Genomic DNA, 21,059 nt, shown 5'->3' with positions numbered 1-21,059 from the left:
AATTACCCGGTCTCTGGTATTTTATAGCAGCACATGTGGACTAAGACAAGCATGATATTTTAGGTTCCTTAGGCAGGGTAGAGAAGAAAGTCAGCATCCTAATATGTCTAGTTGCTGTCAAGATGGGTGCATGAGTGTGGCGCACCATGGACTGTGCACTGCAAGAAAGCAGGCTCCATTTTCTCTCTCCTATGGCTGCTTTGGAACCTCCCTAAGCTAGTGATTACCTAGTACAAACACCCATTTCCAGGCATATCTCCCTGTCTAGACTGAGAGCATCTCCACAGCTGAGGGGGTATCCTTAACCCCTGGTGGAGAATCTGGTAGTTAGTAAGTGTGGCAGGCAGAGTAATGGCCCCTAAAGATGTGCATGTCCTAATTTCTGGAATGTGAATATTTCACCTTACATGGCAAAAAGGATTTTGCAGATGTGATTAAGGATCTGGAGATGTGATTACCACAGATCACCTGGATGGGCCCAGTGTACTTCAAGGGTCATTATAAGTGAAAGTCAGAGTCAGGAGAGTCAAGTTCAGCATGATGAGATGTGAGGAAAACTCCGCCGGGCACTGCTGACTTTCAGGATGGAGGAAGCAGCCATGAACCAAGGAACAGGGATGGCCTCTAAGAGCTGGAAAATGCAAAACACACTTTCCCCTCGAGCCTTCAGAAGGAGCACGGTCCTGCCAACACCTTGATTTGAGTCCAGTGAGACTCATTTAGGATTTTGATCTCTAAACCATGAGGTAACAAATTTGTGTTATTTTATGCCACCAGGTTTGCAGTAATTTGTTACTGCAGCTGTAAAAATTTAATGCAGCAAACAATCAAAATGGAACAGCTTCTTGCTTCACATGTGCCATGTGCTGAGATCAAAGAGGTGCTGAGAAACTGCTGATACTGATTTTGCAGCAGCACCAGAAAGCGGAGAGCATGCTTCTAGGACTCAACCTAAAAATCCATTTCTATGCTCTTGATAAATGACTTCCATCTGCATATTTGGGTCCATTTCCCTGATAGTCAATATGATTTGTAAAGAAAAACAAAAATATTTTTACCAAACAGGAATATTGTATTGGTGATTGGATTAAAAAGCTAAAGCTAACAGTTTTTTATGTGTGTAATGGGTATGAGGTTGTTTTTGTTTGTTTTTTTGTTTTGTTTTTTGTTGTTGTTGTTGTTGTTGTTGTTTTTTTTTTTTTTTTTTTTTTTTTTGAGATGAGGTCTCACTCTGTCACCCAGGTTGGAAAACAGTTGCATGGTCTCGGCTCACTGCAACCTCCACCTCCCAGGTTCGAGCGATTCTCCTGCCTCACCCTCCCAAGTAGCTGGAATTATAGGCACCTGCCACCACGCCTGGCTAATTTTTGTAGTTTTGGTAGAGATGGGGTTTCACCATGTTGCCCAGGCTGGTGGTCTTGAACTCCTGACCTCGTGATCTGCCCGCCTCGGCCTCCCAAAGTGCTGGGATTACAGGCATGAGCCACTGCACCCGGTCAGGTATGAGTTAATACACAAAGATGGCATGGTTAGAATTAAAATTTTATTTTTGTATAGCTCAGCTGAATTTGTAGCATATACTGTGTGATGCCAAGTGGCAGAATCTCAATTTCATTTAATTCATGGTGATCACAGTCAATGCAGGGTCTTCTCCACTCTGTGTCTGGGCACCTTCCTCTGTGTTCAGGAGTGTAACTTGGGGCTCAGCGATCTCAGCAGACCAAGTAGAGAGGGTGTGGCCTTCTTTCCATCGCAGATACCAATTGACAGCCAGCATGTGCATCCACCAAGTTTCTATCACTGAGTCAGATTGCCTCTGACCTCTTGTGGTCTTAATTATTAATATAAAGCCTCTCCACAAAAGGCTCTTTCAACAACATCTGTGGCCTTATGAGACACCCTGAAAATGCCTGGCTGTGGACCACACCTCTCCAGAGTTAGAGGAACTGTCTGAGGCTGTTGTAGGACTGTCTACCTGGACACATCAAAGCAGAATTCTTTTTTCTACTGCTCCAAGACCATGTTGTTAACAGGAACATGTGAAAATGTTGGACTATGTTGGGGTTTCCTGAGACCACCTCTTAGGTTGATGATTTGCTGGAGGGACTCACAGAACTCTGAAAAGCTGTCGTTGTTAAGTTTATAGTTTATGACGGTGAAAGGATACAGATTAAAATCAGCAAAGGAAAAAGTGCATAGGAAGGAGCCCAGGAGAGACCAGGCACAGGCTTCCAATTGTCTTCCTGGAGACTTATAGGGACAGGGCTTAACTCTCCCAGTAAGAAGCTATGACAACACATACAGAGTATCGTCAACCAGGGAGCTCATGCAAGGCTTGATGTCCAGGGTTTTTATTAGGGTTAGTCACATAGAGTGCTCAGATGACTTGCCTTAACTCTTGAGTCTCCAACCCGCTCCTCCAGAGGTTGAACTGATGCAGTGTGGCCCAGGGTCCCAGAAGAATAAAAACAGACACTCGTCATAATCCAATTGTTGGCATAAACAATCTTGCCTGGCCCCAAGCCCTAAGCCTCAGGTCTCCAATGACACTTTTATCAGGCTGGAAATTTCAAGGGCTTAGAGGTTACTTCCTAGGAGTCAAAGACAAGTTCTTTCTTTAGAATGTGTGGGATTTGGACCCCCCAAGCCTGCTGGATTAACCCTTTTCTGCACACAGGCCTAGATTTCCTGGGCTCTCAGCTAAGCCTAAAGTCATGTGTGGTTTCCATTGTGTCTCCTCCCATTGGATGTGCCTCCTGTGGACAGGTCCTTGACTCAGGGCTTCTCTGCTATTAGCTATGGGCTCATTATTCAGTCTGGGTGGAAAAAATTGGTTCTGGCTGATCACATAACTTCTGGCATCTGTTGCTCATATCATCAACTAAATGTCCTAATGAACACAGAGATTAGGCTTTTGAAGCTCAAAGCAGGATTCTTCTAGCTAAAAGTTTTTTTTTTTTTTTAATTTCCAACTTTAATTTTAACTTCAGGGGCACATGTGCAGGATGTGCAGGTTTGTTACATAGGTAAACATGTACCATGGTGGTTTGCTGCACCCAGGTATTAAGCCCCGCATCCATCAGCTCTTCTTCCTGATCCTCTCCCTCCCTCCACCCCCACCCTTCAACAGGCCCTCAGTGTGTGTTGTTCCCCTCCATGTGTCCATGTGTACTCACCAGCTAAGAGTAACTTGACTTTCTCATTCCTTTATAATATTTTACCTTTTCCCCTGAGAAAAGAATACTACCAACTAAATGGGGAAGTATGGCCCTAGAGAACAGTGCTGAGGTCAGCAGGTGGGGCGAGCAGAAAAAAAAGGTGCGGGGCTGTCCTCTTTTGTGCTTGCCCCTTATTAAGGAGGAAATCCTTTCCCAGAAGTCACCAACAGATTTTTAAAAATGCCTTTATCTCATTGAAGTTGGGTCCCACTTAGACTAATTCCTGGCAGAAGAAACTGGTTTTGGTGTATTTGACTTAAAGCAAACATAATGTATTCCCTAAAAATGAGTGTATATCCATCAGAACAAAACCAAGATATTTCTTGAGCAATCGATCAACGGTGTTGGCCATACTATGCATGTAAGAGATATGACTCTGCAGCCTTTTTAAACTGCGGTGCAAGTGAGTTTCCAACAGGTCAGAGAGTGATAAAGTGGCAGTAGCTATACTCTAGGGACTCCACGGCACTCTTTAGGTTGGGAGAAACAAATGAGTTGCTTTTACAAGTGTAAATCAGAGAGATGGAAATTATTGATGGGATAATCAAGATGGGATATGAGCAGGTATTCCGAATATATTCAGTTTGCAAATGAGAATGAAGGCTTCCCAATCCTTAGAGCAGTTTATAAAGGTATATCAAAGCCTGCAGGAAACTAAGGAAGAATGTGGTAACTTTTGAACTGTATAGATGGCTCATAAGAAATATAAATGTTGAATAAACTTCTGCTGCTCTTAGCTGCCGCCTTCGTGGTTGTGCTCAGCAATTTGCCTGAAGACCCTCAAGCCTGGAGATCTTAAACGCTGTGATTCAAAACCCAAATCTAGCCAAGGCTGTCCATGTGTTAGATGCTTCTCTGCCCCGGGAGATAGGGCCTGGAGTTGGTCTGTGTGCCTGGAGCTCAGGAGGCAATGGCCTGAGCTGCAGATCTTCAGCTGTGCCCCTGCAAAGCTGCCCCAGAATGCTAGCCATGATGATGTTTCAGGCCAGATCTCAACTTTTCCTCAGATCATGGGTTATGCTCCAGATTTTGAACTGGACAGCTGGACAACTTTTAGGAACTCTCCGCTAGAACTGGGAAAACTCCTAAACCAAGCTCCTGCCTGACCCACTCTCCAGGCACCACCTTTCCCCACTTCTTTTTGTGTTTGTTTGTTTGTTTGTGGTGGAGTCTTGCTCTGTTGCCCAGGCTTGAGTGCAGTGGCGGGATCTCGGATCACTGCAACCTCCGCCTCCCGGGTTCAAGCAAGTCTTCTGCCTCAGCCTCCTGAGTAGCTGGGACTAAAGGCGCACACCACCACACCTGGCTAATTTTTTTTTGTATTTTAGTAGAGATGGGGTTTCACCATATTGGCCAGGCTGGTCTTAAACTCCTGACCTCATGATCCACCCATCTTGGCCTCCCAAAGTGCTGAGATTACAGGCGTGAGCCCGGCCTCCCCACTTCTTTATTAATGAAGACAGATGTTCTGGCTCAAGAGAGAAAAGGGAAAACTCCTCCTCCTCCTGCTTTTCTGTTCTATCTGGGCTCTGAAAGAACTGGATGACACCAGCCCACGTTGCTGAAGACAATCTTCTTTACTCAGTTTACTGATTCAAATGTTAATCTCTTCCAAAAACACTTTCACAGACACACCCAGAAATAATGTTTAGCCAGTTATCTGGGCATCTCTTAATCCAGTCAAGATGACACATAAAATTAACCCATCACAATGTCATTGATGAAAATTGCCTAAATACCTCCATCCTTGTCAAATTGATAACTATCTTGTCTAACCACTTAGTTAATGATAAGTGGAAATGTTGCCTCTAGAGTGTCATGCAAAATGTGACAGGTAGTAAATGCTTAGAGATGCTTGGATGAAATAAAGCCTTCTCCAAATGAAGAGGTTTTTGTTTTGGGCATTTGACCTTGGGAAGCAGTTCAATTAAAAAAAGAAAAAAAAAAAGCAGATCAAACAAACAAACAAAAAGTCCCCGTCAGTGATTTTGTAGCACCTGGTAAAATTGCATGTGATTGCTCACTTCTCCCCTGCTCCTCCACCCCTGCAATAAGCTTTGTTGTCTGGTTATATAGTCTCATGACCTCCTCTGTGCTGCTCATCTCACAGAGAGCGTGGAGCACCCTGGAAGTGGGACTCAAGGCCAGCAACCTTCTGCAATCTCCAGGTCTGTACCTGAAACAAACTCTACTCTCTCTTTCTCTTCAAGTTTCCTTGCAGAAGGCACTGCTGACAGAATAGGTGAGACAAAGTGTAGTGCAAAGAGGAGCTGGTGCCATCTAATCCAGAGAGACAACTACCTGGGCTGCAGTGCCCTGGGTTTACTGGCACAGCTGGGCTCAACTGAACCTTTCCTGCACAATGTCTCTATTTTGTGACCTCACTGTGGCACACTCACCTCTCAAAGTGCTTCTGAGACCTCCCCTAACGTGAACTATCTTGGCACGTGTTTTTCCACCCCTGCATATTATTGATTGTGTGTCACTGTTCTCATTGCCAGGGCATTACATTGGGATTTCTTTGTCAGAGCACATAAAGTGACATATCCAGAATAGGTATGCAGGCAACATAAAACAATGTGGCATCATCTGTTGCTAAAATATATATATATATTTTAAATTCTTCTTTAGTAGTTGGTAAGCAGAAATAGTCTAATCTTGAGACCATACATTATCTAACAGTGTTGGCCCATAGAGGCTGTGGTGGTGGTGTAGTCTTGGGAGTGGGGCTGTCTTGGAGGTGTACAGAGGTGGAGGTCCCAGATGGGATATGTACAATGCCTCCTACTGCTATGGAGTGGGCCAGAGGTGGCAGGGACAACCCAACAGAGTTGGGGGGCTGAGGGTAGCCTTCAGGAATTGGGGTTGGGGCCAAGACAATGTTCTTCTAAGTTCAGCCTTGCTGCAAAGTGCTGGCTTCTGGGTGATGCCCAGCCCAGACACCCTCTTTTGTAACCAGATGCAGTGGGCTGTCCTGATGACCGTTAGCTTAATGGGAGGTTAATAAAGTGTGTGAGGCTAAATCACAGTGACACAGGATTTTTTTCAGCCACTTTGCCAGCCAGAGACCTCCATGGCTGGTGATATCCCCTTGCCTGGGCCTCGCTCATTCCTGAGCCTGCCCCTGGAGGCACCCCCACCCACTCAGCTTGCTGTTCTATAGCTTGTACCCACGTTTGGTGGTTCCTGAACTCTTCTCCCGTGTCCAAGAGGAATGAGGATACACTGACAATTTGAAGGGTGAGGATAGGCAGAGAAGAATTGTATTGAGTGATGGAACAGCTATCAGTGGAGAGGGGACATGGGATGGTCCCCCAGCCCCTCAGTCGGGTGGTTTCTCTCCCGATGTGGCTGGGTCTGGGACTTTTTATGGACTTGGAATGGAGAGTGTGTGCTGATTGGTTTATGAGTGTGCAAAAAAGGTTAAAATGAAGACACCACTCAAAGGTAGGCACGACAGTGTAGAAAACTAATTAGGAAAGGGTAGGTATATGTAAAACAGGTGAAAGGTGGAGATCAATCAGAGAAAAGTGCATCAAAATGGAAAGACAGGTTCTCAATCCAGGACTTGTAGCTAGGCTTTACACTATCTTCAGCTTGAAGGTTGGGTTTCACTGGGGACTCACCACTGTCTGCCTAGGGATTTGTCTGTCTCCTGCCACTATCAACAGCTCAGCCGGGGACTTCAGCTTGGGACATCTGCCCAAACGAGAGATCACCCTGGCAATTCCTAACATCAGAAATGTGGGGACAGTTGGATAAACAATTGATGCTATAGCTTCAGAAACTTGCTGAGCTGTGTGTGTGTGTGTGTGTGTGTGTGTGTGTGTACAGGGATATGTATGAAATTAACGGAACATTTTTAATTACTAATTTATGTATTTGTGCAGGTTGTTGAATTATTTTAGTATCACCCCGGGAATACGTGCAGCACAGCAGTTATTGAATCTTTTCAGTTACTGAATCGTTTATTTTACTTTTTCAAAATGCTGCAAGTGTGTGAACTACAACTGCTTTCTTTCTCTGTTTATTTGTTTTCTTATCCCTCGGTGCATGTGCTGTTGCATGCACCAAGTTAATTCATTTTATTTCCCTAATGAATGTGAATCTCTCTCCCTCCCCCTGCGCAGCACATCATTGCCCACTCAGCGTCACTGTTTGGCACATTCAATGTGGAAGACACATGGGTGAGTCATTCTCAGCATCTGGACATTTAGAGGCAGCTGGATGCTGTTGGGTGTCTTATTTTTCCTGCAGATGTGAGGCATTATATAAAGCAGCCACATTTGTATTAATGTTGAAAGGTCCTAGGGTTTCTGCATTATGAAATGAAAAATAGCCGTCAGCTACTATTATCTGATGAGTTTTGAAGGTATGTAGTTCTAGAAGGAATATTTTGAATGGACATAATTTCTCAAATAATACATAGTTTTTATCCTAACTATACCAAAGATTTTGTCTTATAACTGTGGTAGCACTATTAAATTTTTGTCTATCCCTAGATATTTTGCTATTTTAGACAAGAGAACCTGACTTTGGAGTATGGTTTCTGTAATGGAATTTCTGAGTGGTCCATTATTTAAGAATCATAAAAACTTGCATAAAATTAGCCGTAATCCATCAAATCTTACATTATATTCTTAATCTGGGATTGATGTTTAATCAGATTTTTTACTGTTTTGTAACATTTAATAGGCTATTTATAATTATTTTCTCAACCATATCTGATGGAAAAATATATTACAGAAGAGTTTTTAACATTCCAGAAGTAAGGATATAAATATCGAAACAGTGCTCACCCACGCAGGAAGTAAGGCAAAGATTGTTGCTGTTATAATTTAGGAGCAAATTGATTGGTCTTTGTAAGCTATGATTAGCATAGACATCCTTATAACAGCACACGGTGAATGCCAGTCTTCTGAACTTTAACAACTCCTCCAATTCAGCCACCAATAAAGTGATGATAATAGGACTGAAAAACTTGTTCTCACAATAATTTGCATAGCCCCATGCATATTTGTGGCTTGAACTTTTCCTCCTCCAAAATCCCAGAGCGAAGTTTAAACAACTTTGTCTCTTTATGATGTTATAAATTCTTGGCAAGAATGTATAGAATGATAGCTGGGAGCAAACCAAAACTTTGGAAGAGATTATTGGCAGAAACCCTTGGAGACTGGACCGGTGCTATGTGTCCAAGTGGATGCAGTCATGCATGCGGGGCATGGAGGCTCTCAGCTCTGATGGGACCCGGGAGATGGTCCAGGGCCCCTAGAGGACCTGGAAGAGACAGGAAAGAAGAGTTGAGAGTGTTCCCTGGCAGCTGAGCAAGGCCAGTCAGCCTCACTGAAATTCAACTACATACCAGCTTTCTACTTAATATGTTAATTTTGTGTTACATTTTCTCCTGCAATCCTTTCTGCCAGCCACTCTGCTTGTACATACTTCATGTTGGAAGTCATTATTTCTGTCATCTCTAAATATTATATTTCATCCAAGGGAGAAAAGCTAGAATATTCCTAGAGAACAGAAACTAAGTTTGCAGGAAGTTCGGTGGGCAACACGATGGACTCCAGATTGATCAACGGCATGTTCTCTTTGCTAAAAAGAAATCAGCATTCATGGTAACAGGTGAACGGCCACTTCTTTTTGTTTTAGACGGAGTCTCACTCTGTTGCCAGGCTGGAGTGCAGTGGCGAGCTCTCGGCTGACTGCAACCTCCATCTCCCAGGTTCAAGCCTCCTGCCTCAGCCTCCCGAGTAGCTGGGACCACAGGTGCCCACCACTACACCCAGCTAATTTTTGTATTTTTAGTAGAGACAGGGTTTCACCATGTTGGCCAGGATGGTCTCAATCTCTTGACCTTGTGATCACCCACCTTGGCCTCCCAAGGTGCTGGGATTACAGCCAAGAGCCACTTGTTTCAGTGATTTTCAGGATTAAGTTCTAGGTCTTATGTTCCACCCTGTGGCTTTCTTTTCAATCCTAGTTTCAGGGCCTGTTCCCTTCATTGGCTCAAACTGCATGGTGGCACTTCATCTGCCCCCACCGCCTCCAAAAACGATACCTTTTCATTTAATGCAGTTAATTTTATAGGCTGAAGGCTCTAGGGTTCTAATACTTGTGTTGTTTTTCACTTTGCGCCCGTTATATTTTATGGAGGAAATATTTTTAATGTCCCAAGACAGTTTAAATAATTTATTATTTTGGAATACTCCCTGGACACAAGAAAATACTTTTTGCTCAATTTTTCCATTTTTCTAAATTGAAATGAATTTAGAAGTGAATATGGTAAAGTAATTGTATAATATGGGTCTAAAAAACCACCTGATTTTTTAGACCCATGACCCAATACCATTAAAACACATCACAGTGTTTTGTGAGTTACTGGAGTATTTACCTCAGATAGATAATTGGATAGTGCATTTCTAACATAAAACATGAAGAAGGGCACCGTGTATGCCTGCCTGATTGCTATGAGATTTAGGAATCTTCCTACATATTCTTCTCATACTACTGATAGATATAAGTCTTTAGCAAATAGTGAATGCCTTTTAAAAAAACTGAATTAAAGCATCACATGATTCTACAAATATGGATCAGTTCCAAATTTCACTCCTTTATGCTAATTCAATTAACAGCGTTCTACAATCCAGAATTTCATCTTTATGTAACATCATATCTAATAAAACATTTTTACTCTTGATTCATGATTTATACTGCTCTTTATCGGAGGCTTTACATTCAGTGACTGCATTTCTGTGGTTTTGAATGCCTGTGTAGCATATTCAGTCATCAAAACCATAAGAAACAGGGCTGATTGTTATTTCTATGCTCAAGAACATTTTCTGTAATTGCTGTGGTTTTCAGGACATCAGACTACCACCACAGAAAGAAGGGGAAACGAAATATTAGGGAGAAAGGATACAAGGAGAGGGTACGTTAATTATTCTTGAAAGAGCCCATCGTGCTCTTTCTAGGCTGTGCTAGGAAAGTGTCCTTGATTGGCAGTCCCCAGTATGTGTATTCTTCTGTGGCCAAAACCTGAAGCTGGAATAAAATAAAGCTTTTTTTTTTTTTTCTTGAATCTTTACTTGCAACATTTGATAGAAGAATATGAGTGCTTGGCTTTCGTTACTTGAAAATAATTTTTGAAATTGGGCAATTGTATTTTAAAACTATGTTTTCAAAAGAACGACTATATATCTCCTCAGATTTTAAGGATGGAAGGTTTTGACTCTGAGTTGTCCAGGTTCTTGGTGCACTGAGCAAAGAACTGAACAAAAGCCACAAACAATGCAACAAGAGAATGAAGCAGCGAAAGTAGTAGCGTAAGTCCAGATTTATTGAAGTGAAAGTACACTCCACAGAGTGGGAGCAGGCTCAAGCAAGCAGCTCAAGATCCCTGAATGCAATGTTCTTTAGGGTTTCTGTTAAGCTAAAAGAATTTGGTAACACCCCTAGGTGCCCTTTCGAGGCCTCCAATTAGTCACACCCTATGAAAGATTGGCCCACGACCAATCAAAGGCTGAAGTGAAGACTTGGCCCATAGTGGACCAGAGGCTGAGGTGGAAACTTCTGTCTTGTCATCACAGGAATGAGGATGTGGCCTGAGTGCTGTCTAATCTTTCCTAGAACTGGCTGAACCTGCTGTTTTCTTGCTTATGCCTTAACCGTTGGTTACCCTAAAGCCTATTCTCCTGCCTCATCATTGGTTAGCTATCCATTTTCTATTTTCACTTACTCTGATGAGGGTCCCAACTGCAGATAAACCACTTGACTCACCAAACACTGCTTGCTGTAGTGAGAAACATCATAAAGTTATCTGAGTTTGGCTTTGTACTCTTTTATTTGGAAGAGCTTGTTCACCCATCAACCCATCCATTCAGAAAGCATTTATTAAACACCTGCTGTGTTCTGGCTTTGCTCACTCTGCCAAGCTGTGAAATCAGTGTTTCTCTAGGCAGAGTTCTGAAGTCATCTACATTCTGAATCCCAGTCTTGGACCAACTGAATTAGAATGTCTGGGCTGAGGCTTGCGAAGTTGGGAGTTTAACAAGGTGTACCATGATTTTTATGCGTGGTGAGCCTACTGGTCTCGGTTGAGCAAATGTGGATGGAATGGAGTATGGATTAGTCTGCTCCCGCTGCCATAACGAAATACCACAGATTGGGTGACAAAAAAAACATAAATGTATTTTCACACATTCTGGAGGCTGGAAGTCCAAGACTAAGTGTTGGCATGTTTGGCTTCTCCAAGGCTTACAGATAGCTGCGTACTCATTGTGTGCTCACTTGGTGTTTCCTCTGTGCACACATCCCTGGTATCTCTCTGTGTGACCAACCTTCTTACAAGGACACCAGTCATTGGATTAGGGCTCACTTGAACAGCCTCATTCTAACTTGAAGACTCTGTCTTCAAATCTGACTCTGCTGAGACTGAGGGCTTCCATATATGAATTTTGTTGGTGAGACACCGTTCATCCAACAGCAAAGCAGAAGCATCTACTCTTGGCTGACACACCAAATTAGTTGAACCTCTGCCATCCCAAGCCAGGACTTTGTAGCCTACTCTGAAATGCTGGTGGGTGTCCTGTGGAGGTAGTTTCTCCCCTGAGAGCTTCTCAGTGCATAGTTAATGCTCTGAAGTCCTCCTGAGCAGCTCGTGAAACTGAATTTAAACCAGGGTTTTCTACAATAATTTGGCCATGATCCTCTGATGTTTGCAAAATTCCTATTCTCAAACAGGTTGCTCACTTGTAAAATATATTGCTTCTCCAAGCTAGAGAAAATAAAACAAGGAGAAGTCAGGCCCCTTACTGAAGGCCACACAAGTGTGATTTAGAGGTGAGATATTAATCTCTCTTACTCAGTTCAAGACAGTAGGAAAAACATTGTGTATTTACAGGCAGTAGCCATCAGGCAGATCTTATTCCTATAGATCTGAGCTGCACTTTGAAATTTTATCATATTACTCTCTACAGTTTCTTCATCTACCCACCCTGCCACTCATCCCTCTACTAGAAAACGTTTTTATTTTACTCCAGAGACTACACCAGGTGCCAAGAACCTGAAACACATGGCAGCCACAGCCTCTGCATCCCAGAGCCCCGAGTCCAGGCTCCATGCTCTTATCAAAGCAAATACAGATCCCATCACTGGGTCTCCTGGGAGGCCCTCTGCCCTGGTGATTCTCATTCTCATCACACATCAGAATCACAGGAGACTGTAATATTTGAGAGGCCAACGCAAGCCAATTGCTTGAACCTAGGAGTTCGAGACCAGCCTGGGCAATATGGCGGAACCCCAACTCTACTTTAAAAAAGAAAAAAAAAATTAGCTGGGCGTGGTGGCAAGCACCTGTGGTCCCAGCTACTTGGGAGGCTAAGGTGGGAGGATGGCTTGAGCCTGGGAGGTAAAGGTTGCAGTGAGTTGAAATCACACCACTGCACTCAAGTCTGGGTGACAGAGCAAGACCTTGTCTCAAAAATAAAATAATTTTAAAAAATGAAAATAGAATTACAGGAGAGCTTGTGAAGAGGCAGATCCCTAGGCTTCATTCCTCACCTCTGGAACCAAAAACTCCTGTGAGTGGGAGCAGAAAGATTTCTCTTTCTGGAAGCACTCTAGGTGATTCTGAGGCAGGTAGACTGGCAGCTGGAGTTCTAAACCGTGGCTCTTTCCGGTGTAATTTCTCGCTGCTCCTAGTGGGTGCTTTTGACTATGACTTGGGTCAGCCGCTCCCTCTTGGTTGTGCTGGATATGATCCTCCTGCCTCTGTTCCAGCCATGTCACCCTGCTATGCTCTCCTCTTCCAATGTTTCTTCATTCTTTAGACTAGCACCTGCCCCTCTTCATCAAGGAAACCTACGTCATGAGGAACACCAATACTGAAGTCTTCATCTCTGTGTTCCTTCAGGGCTATGGAGTCCAACAGTCAGGGTCCAGCTGTGCCAGTACAAGATGTATCACCCTGTACAAATATTTACCCTCTCTAAGCCTTGATTTTCCCATCCCATACCCATAACAGGAATACGTGAGTGTAATCTTTTTTTTTTTTTTTTTGAGATGGAGTCTCGCTCTGTCACCAGGCAGGAGTGCAATGGTGCGATCTCGGCTCACTGCAACCTCTACCTCCCGGGTTCAAATGATTCTCCTGCCTTGGTCTCCCGAGTAGCTGGGATTACAGGTACTGGCAACCATGCCCAGCTAATTTTTGTATTTTTAATAGATACGGGGTTTAACCATGTTGGCCAGGGTTGTCTCGAACTCCTGACCTCGTGATTCACCAGCCTCAGCCTCCCAATAGTGCTGGGATTACAGGCATGATGAGTGTAATCCTTAAAATACGTATTAACTTGGCTTTTATCAGTGTGTAGTAAGGCTCTCCATGTCAGAGTAAATAAATCCACCAAATAGGAATCAAATAAATTCTTATCTGAAAATCCAAGCCTTAAGATTAGGATATTCTAGAACTTCTCTTTTAGATATTTTCAATCACGTTGAATCTCTCGTGTTACATATTTAAGAGAAAGAGAAAAGAAAGCTTCGTTTGAAAGCCAGTTATCAAAAGAAAAAACTGGAACCAGCAAAGGCAAATTGGTTAGTTTTCACTCAAGTAACTGCTTGACTTAAATGTGATCTGGCAAATGGGCATTACTACAAGAAACAAAAGGCTTCTTTTGAGCTTCTAGAGAAAGATAAAGCATCCTGAATACTTAATCAAGATACCTTTTTCTGCAATTAGTGGAGGCCAGCTCATGTTTGTTTTCTCTCTCCCCTTTTTGTTGTCTAACACACGTGTAGCTGCTGCCGTAATGTAAATTTAAACGTCCATCATGCAGACCACACCCATGGGGCCACCAACATTCTAGAGTGGCTTGCTCTGTGCATCTCATTCACACTGCCATGCACTCTGTTTATGTCATTAGAAAAACCCTTGCATATTTACTAGAGGCAAGAGGCAAAATAAACTCTGGATTACATATGTAAAATTTCATGCAGCGTCATTCTCCTATGTATTACTAGGTTTGGGTATTTTACATGATGATAGAGTCTCTTTTTACACAAACAGTAGGGCTCCTATGCAGTTGTTCTCTTTCAAAATGAACACAATAGACTAGATAATATTGTCTGTTTATATTTCTTTCTGAAAGTAGGAATGCTTTCCTAAATTGCTTTCATGTACTGTGTAAAACATTGTAGAAGTTCTGAGGCTTATCTGACATCTCATTCTCCCCTGGTGCGTGTGTGCGTGCGTGTGTGTATGTGTGTGGTGTTTTTGTGTGTGTGGAGTGTGAGTGTGGCAGAGAGGAAAGGGGAGCTATTTGATTCTGTAATTCCTTTTCTGCCTTCTTCCTTTCTCTGTAAACATTGGATATTTATCCAAGTTACTAACGACAGATTGAGCCCTATGCAGATGAAATGTGTCTGTGACAGCTTCCACTATCCATATCTCTTGGGCCTGTTTTCCTGCGCTCCCAGAGCCTTCACCAGCATTCCAGAATCTCCATCCCCATGTCTTACTTATACACACATCAGTCATCAGTTATCCATTAGCTAAGCTGCCTTTCTTAATAGCTTTACACTGTTTGCTTTCTCTGGAACATTTTTGGTTAAAGTTTTATAATGCAGTTGCACACAAATGAAGACTCAGATGGCTGCTTCCTCCATCTCTTCCCCTCGTTTACAGGAAGCTGCGGATGGGGAGGTGGTGTCAGGGTTACCCACATGGTAAGGGCAGAGACAAGAGGGGACCCCAGTTTTCCATGCTGCACATGGTCATTGCTGGGGACTGAGGTTTGCACATCACTCTGCCCTGCTCTCCCTTCACTGAGGAGAAAGTCAGGGATGGAGCAAGCTGCAGCATCTTCTGAAAAAGAAAAGGTGGCCTTGTCTCCAGCTCTCCGCTCAAGTCCCACCTTCCCATAGTTTTCTGCCACTTCTCGACTTTCCTCTCTGCAGCTGTTTTGAGATGGGTTTTTTTCCAGCTGCACACTTGCCCCTGCTTTGCATCCTCATTCTGGTAGAAGCACAATCTAAAGCTCATTAAGGGAAGGAATCAATTCTGTGCATCACGCTAGCTCAGCAGATCACCACACAGGCAGTGCTATTAGCAAGTCGGTGCTTAACACATGGCACTTCCATGAATCAATATGGAGCCCGTGTAGAACAAGGCATGGTTTTTTCCTCCTCCCATTAAGAAAAACTGATGCCAGAAACAACTCATATATTTTCAAGTATGACTTTTATGAAAGGAAAAAGCATTTTTGTTTGCGAAATCGTGCTTCAATGCAGGACAGTTGTGAACTGTGATGGCTTTTATTTCTCTTGGGGCTGTAACTTTAAGGGTTTAGAATTTGGAACCACAGCCTAGCTAATCATGACACACACATACACATACACACACATGCACATACACACACACAAACACGCACACACAAAGTGTCACGAAGAACCATACAAATCACACATTATTTTACACATGAGGGCTCACTCTAAAATAGATACCACTTTTAATATTAACTAAAACCTGTGCTCATTGTATCATTCTCTATGTACTGATTTGTCATTCACATTTCTTTCAAAATCGTTCAAATTTCTAGCCCACAGCAGTTAAATATTAATAGTACTATCTACAAACATGATTGCACAAAATCCAAGTCTATTTTTCCCACTGGTGTTAACAAGACTGCTCACACTTTGTCAGGAACTAAAATTGTCACATAATCTTTTTTTTTTTTTTTTTTTTTTTTTTGAGACGGAGTCTGGCTCTGTCGTCCAGGCTGGAGTGCAGTAGCCGGATCTCAGCTCACTGCAAGCTCCGCCTCCCGGGTTTACGCCATTCTCCTGCCTCAGCCTCCCAAGTAGCTAGGACTACAGGCGCCCGCCTAGTCGCCCGGCTAGTTTTTTGTATTCTTTAGTAGAGACGGGGTTTCACCGTATTAGCCAGGGTGGTCTCGATCTCCTGACCTTGTGATCCGCCCATCTCGGCCTCCCAAAGTGCTGGGATTACAGGCTTGAGCCACCGCGCCTGGCCAAGTGTCACATAATCTTAAAACTAATGTCACATACTAAAAAGCTTCCGAGGGAAATTGTAGAAAGAACTCTCGACACCATTGTTCTACTGGACAACATACATAAAATTATTTTACAGTGATGGGAGAGAAATAGGCTCCTAGACCTAAAAGCCGCGAAGACAGTAGCAGTGCCGTGGTTTGGCATGACTCTCCTGTGGATCCCAGGGGCGGGTGGATTTCTGCTGTACTTTATCACCAGACACAAAATGGACCAAAATGGGTAAGTATGAGGGACACAGAGGCTGCTGTAAAAAAAAAAAAAAAAAATGCAGGATATTTATGGGTCTGTGATGACCCAAATGATGAGCAAACATGGGAATCCCCTGCTGAAAAGCTGTCACAGAACTGAAGCTTGTCTGGAAATATCTTGAGAATGCTGATATCATTTTAATAGGATCTAAAATGAGAATTCTATCAATATAAAATGAGGAGAAGGGCCTCCTTCTATTTTTAAAAAATACCCAACATTCATGTTTTTCATATTTTTCTAGCCTATAATTACTCTTAATCAAAGCACAACAAATAGTAAACAGTAAAAATGAAATAAATGTGGTGACAGTTTGCCAATAACGAGGAGAAAATGTCCCATCTGTCTAGCCGCGAGTAAAATGGGTGTAATTACTGCTCATTTTTCTCGTAATTGCTGAGTTATTAGTTTAAAGCTTACACACAACTGGTGAACAGTGAGTACTACCCATTCCGTAATTACAGCCCCAGCCTCGCCGTGCTTGAAATCAGGGAATGCAAGAGCTGAGGAAACGATCTGAATTAACCCTGACTGCTTGCAAAGAATTATGACTGTCTATTTAATTTGAATTTTATAAACTCCGAGTTCCTATGCTATCCAAATGTTAAACCAGAATGTTTGTAACTCCAGCTTGAATTATAATGTTTTTAAGCTATAGTCTTGCATCTGCTTCTAATGGTGAACGCATAAATTCATTTTTGATAGAAATAATCCATGCAGGCCGGGCGCGGTGGGTCAAGCCTGTAATCCCAGCACTTTGGGAGGCCGAGACGGGCGGATCACGAGGTCAGCAGATCGAGACCATCCTGGCTAACACGGTGAAACCCCATCTCTACTAAAAATACAAAAAACTAGCCGGGCGAGGTGGCGGGCGCCTGTAGTCCCAGCTACTCAGGAGGCTGAGGCAGGAGAATGGCGTAAACCCGGGAGGCGGAGCTTGCAGTGAGCTGAGATCCGGCCACTGCACTCCAGTCCGGGCGACAGAACGAGACTCCGCTTCAAAAAAAAAAAAAAAAAAAAAAAGAAATAATCCATGCAGACCACCACCCTTTGCATTGTATTTGTTCAAGTAATGCGTGGTCCATTGATATGCAGGGGTCCGTTAGCAGTTATGTTAACATCTCACTATCAGGGAAATTGCATTTGAAAGTTCAGGATTACACCTGGGTAGTCAACACCTGAGGTACACAGCAGGGCAAATTTAGAAAGAAAGAATCTCCCTTCATTGCTTGTTTATTACAAATCAAAGATTAAGGCACCTAGAGCTGTGGTTTATTTCTCCTTCCAGTATGCTCTTTTATCTCTGGGATTCACCGAAGAAAGACTAAGTTCTATAATGTTCTCACCAGGAAAATAAAGACTATAGCTACTTTTGCTTAAAATGCTGATATCACTTTAATAGGATCTAAAATGAGAATTCTATCAATATAAAACAGGAGCCAGGCGTGGTGACTCACGCCTGTAATCCCAGCACTTTGGGAGGTTGAGGTGGGTGGATCACCTGAGGTCAGGAGTTCGAGACCTGCCTGACCAATGTGGTGAAACCCCGTCTGTAAGGGGTTTTTTGTAAAAATACAAAAATTAGCCAGGCGTGGTGGTGCGCACCTGTAGTCCCAGCTACTTGAGAGGCTGAGACAGGAGAATTGCTTGAACCTGGGACGCAAAGGTTGCAGTGAGCCAAGATCATGCCATTGCACTCCAGCCTGGGTGACAGAGTGAGACTCTGTCTCCAAAAAAGAAAAAGAAAAAAAAATCTATATCTATATGTATGTATGAATGAAAAGGGCCTCCTTGTATTTTTGAAAAGTACCCAACCTTTATGTTTTTCATATTTTCACATTCTAGCAAGAGTAGATTTTCTGGGTTACTTCTCTTTGGAGTCCTGTCTTTGGTCTATACACAGAACTGTAACTCACCACAGACAGAGAAAGGGCTGAGACTTTCTGTAACTCACCCAGACAGAGAAAGCTGGGCTTCATTCTGCGTGGCTCCCTGGGATCTCAGCCGTTCCTAATGAACCTTTGATTTGCTGCCTGTCTCTGATCCGGGAATCCTGATGACAGGTACATGTATTTTGAGGGGTGTATCCTCAAGCTATGGAGTGGTTGTTGAATGAGATGTTGTGAAACAAAAGTCATGAGACCCTGGCCAAAATACTCAGACTAGCATGGTATTTTTTTTTTTTTTCCTAGCAAGTTATGTCATTTAAGTTACAGATATAGAAGTGGAGACAATGAAAATAGAGCATAGTATATTCATTTCCTTCCTCTGAGCCCGAGTGATGTCAAGGCATATTTTTCTATGTTAGAGGGACTACCCTGGAAAAAGGAATGGTTATGGTAAAATTGGGTATGGAATATTCACTGATACGAATCTCACACTTTCAGAAAAAGAGGAGATGAGGAAGGGCCTTAGTGATTATGAAATATAACCTAAGAATCAAAGTTATTTCCATTCCTCGCTGCAGAAGCAGTGAACCACCCCCCTCCCTTCCTCCCTCTCTCTTTTTTCTCTCTCTCTCTCTCTAATATTTAACCTCTTGGTTGAGATAAGCTGGTGAAAATCGTGGAAATGTATTTTAAAAATCTTTATTCTAAGCCCCCAAGAACCACAGTATCCCAGATTCCTTTGAGCTCCGCATAAATGTCTTTGCTTCGGGAACTACGTGCATATTATGCATAATCCTTTGGTTGTGCACGCCAGCTGGGCAGCAGAGATAGGCAGTGCTGGGGGCTTGCAGCTTTAAAACTGTGCCCAGGCCTCACTCAGAAGTAGGAAAATGAAATGAGCATTTGCATAATCTATCTCAAGTTACCCAGGTTTCTTTCAATCTTCTTATCACGTTTTTAAAAAATCTATTAAGAGAATATTAGAACAAAATGCATTTTTCTCTTCAGAGAATTCATTTTGCCTGCGTCTTTGGGTCCTATAGGGCTTTTCATTTGTTTTAGTTTTTTTTAAATGCCTTAAGACTTTTTTTTAGGAGTTTACTTTGTTCCTACTCTTCTCTATTTGAGTCAGCAGCACATATTTAGATCAATTCTTTTGACTTGGAAGTGCAGTTCTGAGCGATTATAAAATTTTTATCTGAAAAGGCCCTAAATGAATTGAAGTTGTGAAAATTGTGATAATTTATTTCCTGGAATTGAAATACAGAGAGAAACTAAAATACACATTACATTTTAATTCAGTGTTAATTTCTCCCATTTGCTTATAAAAGAAAACATGGTGCAGATCTTGTGTACTTGAAATAACTGTCCACACTTTCTCAATCCACAGTCACGAATCAGACACACACACCACACGCACACACACCTACCCACGCACACACCAGCATATACTGCTAAAGTAACAAGCCTTCTCTCCAGGCCTGTGCTGCCAAGGCTGGCTGGCCAGACTGCTTGCCTCCCTCTCTCCCTCTCTCTTTCTTTCTTAACTAGATTATTTTCATTAACTCTACTTTCTAAATCTTTCTTTACCTCTGTAGCAATTTGCAGCTGCATCATGTACTGACACGTGTTTCCTGAAGTTCCCCAGCAGGCACTGAGTTTTGAAATCCAGTAGTCTCCAGTGTCTGGCCTGCACACCAATATTTGATCCTGCTGTCCTGTCCTTTTCCCTCCTCCTGACATCCCTCCCTCTAGACTCTCTTCTGTGTCTCTTCCCTTTCTCTTCTTTATTTTCCCCTTTCTCTCCCGTTGATGGGATCTCCCTTCTTTCTTCTTCCTTGTCTGCCCTCTCTCTGTGTCCCTTCTTCCTTGAATGGTGACCTCTCTACAGACTGTTCCCAGATGCTGTCATTCTTTGATTCAACACTGAAGTACTAAGAGTTCATCTGTGCCTGGTGCTATTCCAGGGGCTGGAAGACAACAGAAAATTTTAAAAAGACAAAATTCCTATCTTGGCGAAACTTATATTCCAGTGGGAGCTGGCAGACAACTACTAAAATAAACATGTAACATGCTGTGTTTGATGAAAAGTGTTGTAGAGAAAAATAACTCAAGGAAGGGTGATAGAAAGTTGAGGCCGTTTAATGCTTTAAACAGGATGGTTGGTGAAGGTCTCTGAGAGGTGGACCTGGGTGCAAAGACACCCTCTCTTCTCACTCAGTTATTACCAAAACAGAAAAATCACCACATGCCCGTGCTGAAGACAATGCTGTAGATACACAGGCTTCAAATGAATACATTGAAGTTCACACATTTCTTTAACCTGGGATGTCCCAAATATTTCCTTTTAGATTTGTACATACTTTGTTTTACTGATAGCTTATTTGATACGTTAAGATACTATTACAGAGAACAGGAATTTCTAGGGCATATTGGGAAGGAAGAGCATGGCCATCCTATTGCATCTGAGCTGTGGGTCCCCATGCTGTCAGAGAGATGTGAAGAGATGAGGGAGAAGGATAAATGTTTGGAGGAAGGGTGTTGTAGGCAAACAGAACTGTAAGTGCACAAGTGGAAGCATAGTACCACTGCATGCTGATAGAAGCCATGGTAGTGAAGACCTGAGCAG

The sequence above is a fragment of the Rhinopithecus roxellana genome, chromosome 13 (genome assembly GCF_007565055.1).
Source record: "Rhinopithecus roxellana isolate Shanxi Qingling chromosome 13, ASM756505v1, whole genome shotgun sequence".
In the NCBI taxonomy this organism is placed as follows: domain Eukaryota; kingdom Metazoa; phylum Chordata; class Mammalia; order Primates; family Cercopithecidae; genus Rhinopithecus; species Rhinopithecus roxellana.
This window is presented reverse-complemented; position numbering follows the sequence as displayed.